The following is a 6,000-nucleotide window of genomic DNA, read 5'->3' as shown; positions in this document are numbered from 1 at the left end:
ATACGTGTCAATACGGAGTGACAGGAACTGGGTAGGGACTTTTGAATCTTGTCAGAATCCGGGAGGAGTAGGAATGCCAGAAAGTATTCTGATGAGGGGATGCTGAGGATGGTTGCAGGAATAATGGCAGATTTTATAGAATACAGCCTGGAGGTGAAGTGTGTTGAGTTAGTATGATTGGGTTAAGTTGATGTCATCGCAGCAACAACAACAACAACATCCGGGGCAAGTGCACCAGCATTCACATATTTTGAAACCCACAGAGTGGCATGGCCGAGAGATTATGAAAGAGTTTATCCAGTGGTGAAAAAGGGTGTTATAGTTGGTCGTATTGATACATTCTAAATCAAAATTAAAGGATCTGGAGCAACACAAATTTGAGAGTTCACTCCAAATGAGCGTGTGCTTAGCGAGGGAGGGGGGGGGCGCAAAAAATGTAGTTTGATGATACAGAAAAGTATGTAAACAGTGATACAAGTGAGAATGAATATGTGAGAAATTTCCGAGAGTGGGGAGTCGAGGAAGGGGAGTATATATTTTAGCATTATATGGAAAGCAGTGAAAGATGAGCTATTTAGATAGATACAAAATGGAAGGTAGAGTGATAAATTTGTAGAGAATGTGAACCACACCTGATAAACGCTATGTGAAGTATAATGCTAGGTACCCATGTAATATTGACAGTCTGAATGAGGTCGCAACTGGAGGTAGGATTGCCAAACACCATCTAATGAAGTGTCCTGTGTCTTCCAAATGTAGGCCCCCCACGTAGAGGACACTGAATGCCCAGTGGCCAAGCCTTCAATACTGTGCCTTTACTTGGACGAAAGGGCATAGTTGAACTAAAGTGCTACCTACGCTGTTGAACTCAGAACCTGTCCACTAACCTTATCTTCCATTAACGCAAATTCTCTGACTAAAAACCCTCGCTGAAATCCCCAAATCTACCCAACAAAGATTTATGAACATTTTATGGAATCTTTGCCACTGGGACTCCCTAGTAAGTTTGATGCCTAGTGTGTATAGATGATCGTAGAGCAAGCATGAGGTGAGATGAAATATATTCAGTGGTGGCTTCCTTGTTAATTTCATAATAATGCACATCAATATCATGCATATCTTTTGATAAATTAACTAAAAATATCGAAACCCTTGCGCACAACCATGGCGTCCAACACGGATACTTGTGTTCATGTGAATGATGATGTCATATATGTCAAGGGTATATTGTTTCCAACCCACTTTATTCTTTCTATTGCAGATGGTCTCCATGCTTAGATTTGTGACGGTACACTTTCATTTCTTCCCTCCCCTTTCTGTTCAGAAAATTTCCTCCCCCTTAGTTCTTTCACCCAAAAAAATTATTGTTACAACAAAAATTGTGTTACACCATACACACCTTTATATTTTTCGTATGAGTTTGAAATAACTCCTCGTTATTATGGAAATTTGATACACTCATTTGTATATAGAAAAAGGCACTCATTGTCAATATGAATCATGTACAAAGGACATATTTTGAGCTCAAAATATTATGAAAGGAAAAACTTAACAAAATTTCTTAAAATTGGTTTAAAATATAAACCCTCATGGGTGCTCCAATGACATTTTGTTGCACCCTTGCAGATTTTTCCTTGATAGCCATGAGGGTCATAGAAATCCCATTTAGCTCCTTGGGAGACACATTTTCTTCAAGAACACTAAATTTCTTGACATGATAGGGCTGGCCATTAAAACCTTAGGGACCAAGAAGCCCTAATTGAAGGAGGATGGTAGCTCTAATATCATTTATGAGCCAAACAACCTCATTAATGACCCAAATCAGGGAAAGTGTGTAAAAAGTTCTATAAAGTCAAGAGCATGGAGAGACAAAAAAACTTGAAGAATTTGGGCATTCTTATGCTTCCAAAAATTGTACAAATTAATCAAGCATACGAGTGCTAAGAGGATTCCACCATTGAGAGAGTTTTTTTCGGTTCTTTGGGAGGGAAAGAGCTTGCAAAAAGGTTTGAGAATGGGAAATCCTTGTTGAGAGCTATTGAGGAACATTTCTCAAGAAACTTTATTCAAGTGTCTTTGAAATTCATTTGTAACTATTCCACTACCAACAATCAATAAAGAGGACTCTTTTCCCATTTCCTTCTTGATTTGTTTAGCTTCACTTACTTGTTTTAAGATGTTTAGTTTTGCTTTAGTTTGGTTTTGTTTATGCGTTATTTTCACTTAATTCAATTCTTTGTTAGTCCATGTTTAACCACTGACATTATCCAGTTTTTGTATACCTTCTTGTACAAAGAAACAAATACAAAAGAGGTGGATTTGGGACTCATATGCTACCAAATACACCATACAAATTGGTGAATCCATTTGGTTACCTTTTTTTATCTAATTGGTTGTTTTTTAGGCCCTTTCTCACTATTTTTTTATCTGGTTTTAGTCAAATTATCTTTTTGAACTTTTGTAGGTCCCCATTGGACTTGTCTATGGCCTAAAATCCTCCCTTTACAATTTTTCAGGTCGGTCTTGTGGATTTTTACAAATATAGTTGAGTGGGTCTCACGAATGTACAAAACATAACCCACAAGACACACATAGAACCAAACTTCTCATTATGGATCATCCACCCTCTTACTATCATGGATTTTCTGTTAGTACTTCTCAATGGTCACAGAACCTTGCAGCAGCAACCTAGGCCATTTACTCTCCTTGTTTGACTATTCCCTATCATAAAGATGTCTACATTAGGTAAAAAAATAAGAATAAAGAATAATATGATTCAATTATATGCCCTCACCCACTACCTCCCAGTTAGGTATCTATTGTTTTCATGTATTCCTTGATTCCTAGATTTTCGTTTCACAATTGAACCAAAAATCCCAAGTCCGTGACCCTTGCCTTCTTCAGAAATATGTGCATGCACAACTGTTAGCATGTGGTTTTCATCATATTAAATATTCTCGTATACTAAGAAATTAAAATGATGTTGTTGACCTCATAGCTAATCAAATCCTAGACTAGAAAGCATTGCATACAAATCATCATCAATGCCTATAAAGCATGAGACTAATGATCCATCACAACAATAATAAGCATCACATAAATAAAAGCATCCCATCACACAAAACATGGTAAGATCCACAAATATATATATATATATATATCAAAAGTAATGTTTCTATACATTGGTTGGCCATCGCTAGAAAAAATAGGTCATTTACAAAAAAGAGGGGAGCATCCTCATAATGGGTGCTTCCCTTGGGATAATAATACACATCTAAGGTCAGGGCCCATAGTCCCCTACACCACCTACTGAAGGAATTCTTACCTACCCATACCCTAGAGAAAAAATGGGCCATGTCATAGTCGTTGCAACAACTACTTGTCGAAGGATCATATTCCACTCTTTGTCTTGCGCAATTGTCCTCTTGATGACATCCTCCAAGGGAATTTCCTAGCTAACCTATACTAAACCTAATAGAAGGTCCAAAAAGCTCTCTCACATGTCTATATCCCTTTTCTCTGTGGTCCTCAAGCGGGCCTGTAGCCTCCAAATCTCCTTCTTGAGACTTGTCCTGTCTCTACCCTCACAAGGAACACGTATCTCTAGTAACACCCTTTTCTTCGATCGTTCTTCTGTGACCCCATCTTGAGGTATATGTAGTTATGCCAAAAAATCCCCCTCTAGAGGTTATCTCTACTCAAACTCCCTCGATCCAACCAATCTGCCTTTCGGGCGTCCATGAGGTCCCACATCTACAAGAAACATATCAGGTACCAGTACAACATACATCATAAAAATTACATATAAAAACATAATTGAATATAAATAAAATCATGTAATCATGTACCTATTGAGCCTCAAGAATCAGCTGGAGGAAACCCCATGTGAGGATTACCCCTGAAATCTATTCCCATGTATGGAAAATCCATGATAAATTGAGGGTTGGATAAGAAAAAACCCTCATCCTTGTTCATCCAATAGAATCCCACCTTGCGACCACCTTCTTGAGGCATCAATGGTGCCCACCACCTGATTTGTGGATATCTTAGAGGTGTCTGATCCACTCAGATGACCAATCGTCGTAGGATATCCCACTCATAAAGGAAGCCACAAAATATGCTCCTGTAGAGGAATCCTTGTATCCCCCCCTCCCTACATCACCTACATCAGTTGAGTATTTATGCCTTAATGTACCACCCTCTCCCAATAAAAAAATGTCTCAGTGTGCATCCACTCTAGCACACCATGAATGACCCTTTTGATGTGGTGAGGGGTTGTAGTCCCATAAATGTGGATGATCATCCCCGCCACTACTCATGTAGCCATGTCCAAGATTGAAAAGATTCTATTTCTCTGACCATCATATGGATCAACCTTGCACCACTTATTGGACCAATCAACCAATCTAATCCCACTACAAGGGGGATCCAAAAGTAATACCTCCTCCTAAGGAAGTAGTCCCATCATGAAGTAAATGTCTACCTATACTGAGATGGGGAGCTTGGAGCATTGTATTTTAAACACTTGGTGGATTGACTACCATTTCTCTATCAGAAGTCATAGGAACTCTTCTTGTGATCTCTGTTGAGTGATAAAAGGTGTCTTTTTAACTCCTAATTATCTTCACATTAATTGTCAACCCGGGCAATATTTTCTATTTCAAGAGTGTACTCAGCCTCAGGCGGCTATTTACTCAAGAGTAATGTTTCTAAATTGCAGTACAATGCTCTCAAATACAAGAATAAACAGATGCAACTGGTGAACTCAAATTGCAGTTAAAAGAAACTCAATGCTCTGAAACTAAATCATTCACTTAGGAAATTACAACAATTTATTAGTCAAGGATGCAGTAGTGATAACTCTTTCCTATGTCAACTGATATAAATGAAATCAAACATAAAGAGGATCCATAATCTGAGAGCTTAGACAGCTATAGTCAATGTTCTTTACAGTTGTTGATCTTTCAATCCACACTAAAGCAAATAACTGGAAATGGTAATTCAATTGGAAATGCTTACTAAAACACAATTGCTGCAATATCAATTAAAATATGAAATCAAATCCTTGCAGAAAAGAACAGCGACTAACTCTGTTGAAAAATTGAACAGCAAAGCTTAAATTTAGCGGAAATTAAATATTAATGGAAAGGAACAGTAATACTAAATTATTGAAGATGAACAACAACGCTAAATGGAAATGAACCGCAAAGCTAAATAACTAGCAATACTAAATGGAAATGAATAGCACTACAAAATTAATAGAAATGAGCAGCAATACTAAATAAGCAGCAACCTGTAATGCATGGCAGAATCTGAAGTGAACAGCAAAGCTTTATACCAAAATGAATAGCATAACAATTTAAGTTGTAATGAATAGCAATCTTTGTTATGGTGGAAGAAAATAGCAATGCGATCCAATTGCGATTTCATGCATGAAACAATTTCAGAAAAATGTACAAGAACATGAAGTTAGAAAGCAATGCAACTCAAAAGCAATGAAAATTAAATCAAACCATCACACGACTGGAATTATAAAATAATGGTATAGGTAGCAAGTGGATCCACCAAGGCCGGGCCCTTAGTCGCCAGTGAAGCACCACCGAACTTACTCCAGTATCAAATAATGGAACATCTACTATTTTATTTATTAATCATCAAACTGTGAAATCATTACAAAAGCAAAATCCTTGAGAATTACAATGGTAATGCAACAGTCCCCCTTTCCTCCTATCCTATCTCTAATAATCCCTAACTTAATCTTTCATAATCTATCCCATCATGAATCATGAATCCATAAAATCCCCATATCTGATCTCTATTTTCATTTAAATACAGAGAGAGCGGAGAGCAATTACAGAGATGATTACAATATGATTCTCATTACAAAATTGGATTTCTCATAACAAATTGATAAACAATATCATATTTGGAATATTTCCCCATCAGCATTCAACAGGAACAGATCGATTTTGGCATTGCAACTGAGATAATTTGGAAAAC

This window comes from Pinus tabuliformis, chromosome 8, assembly GCF_031772625.1.
Source record: "Pinus tabuliformis cultivar Carrire ecotype Pingquan chromosome 8, CPIR1, whole genome shotgun sequence".
Lineage (NCBI taxonomy): Eukaryota > Viridiplantae > Streptophyta > Pinopsida > Pinales > Pinaceae > Pinus > Pinus tabuliformis.
Note: the sequence above shows the minus strand (reverse complement) of the source record.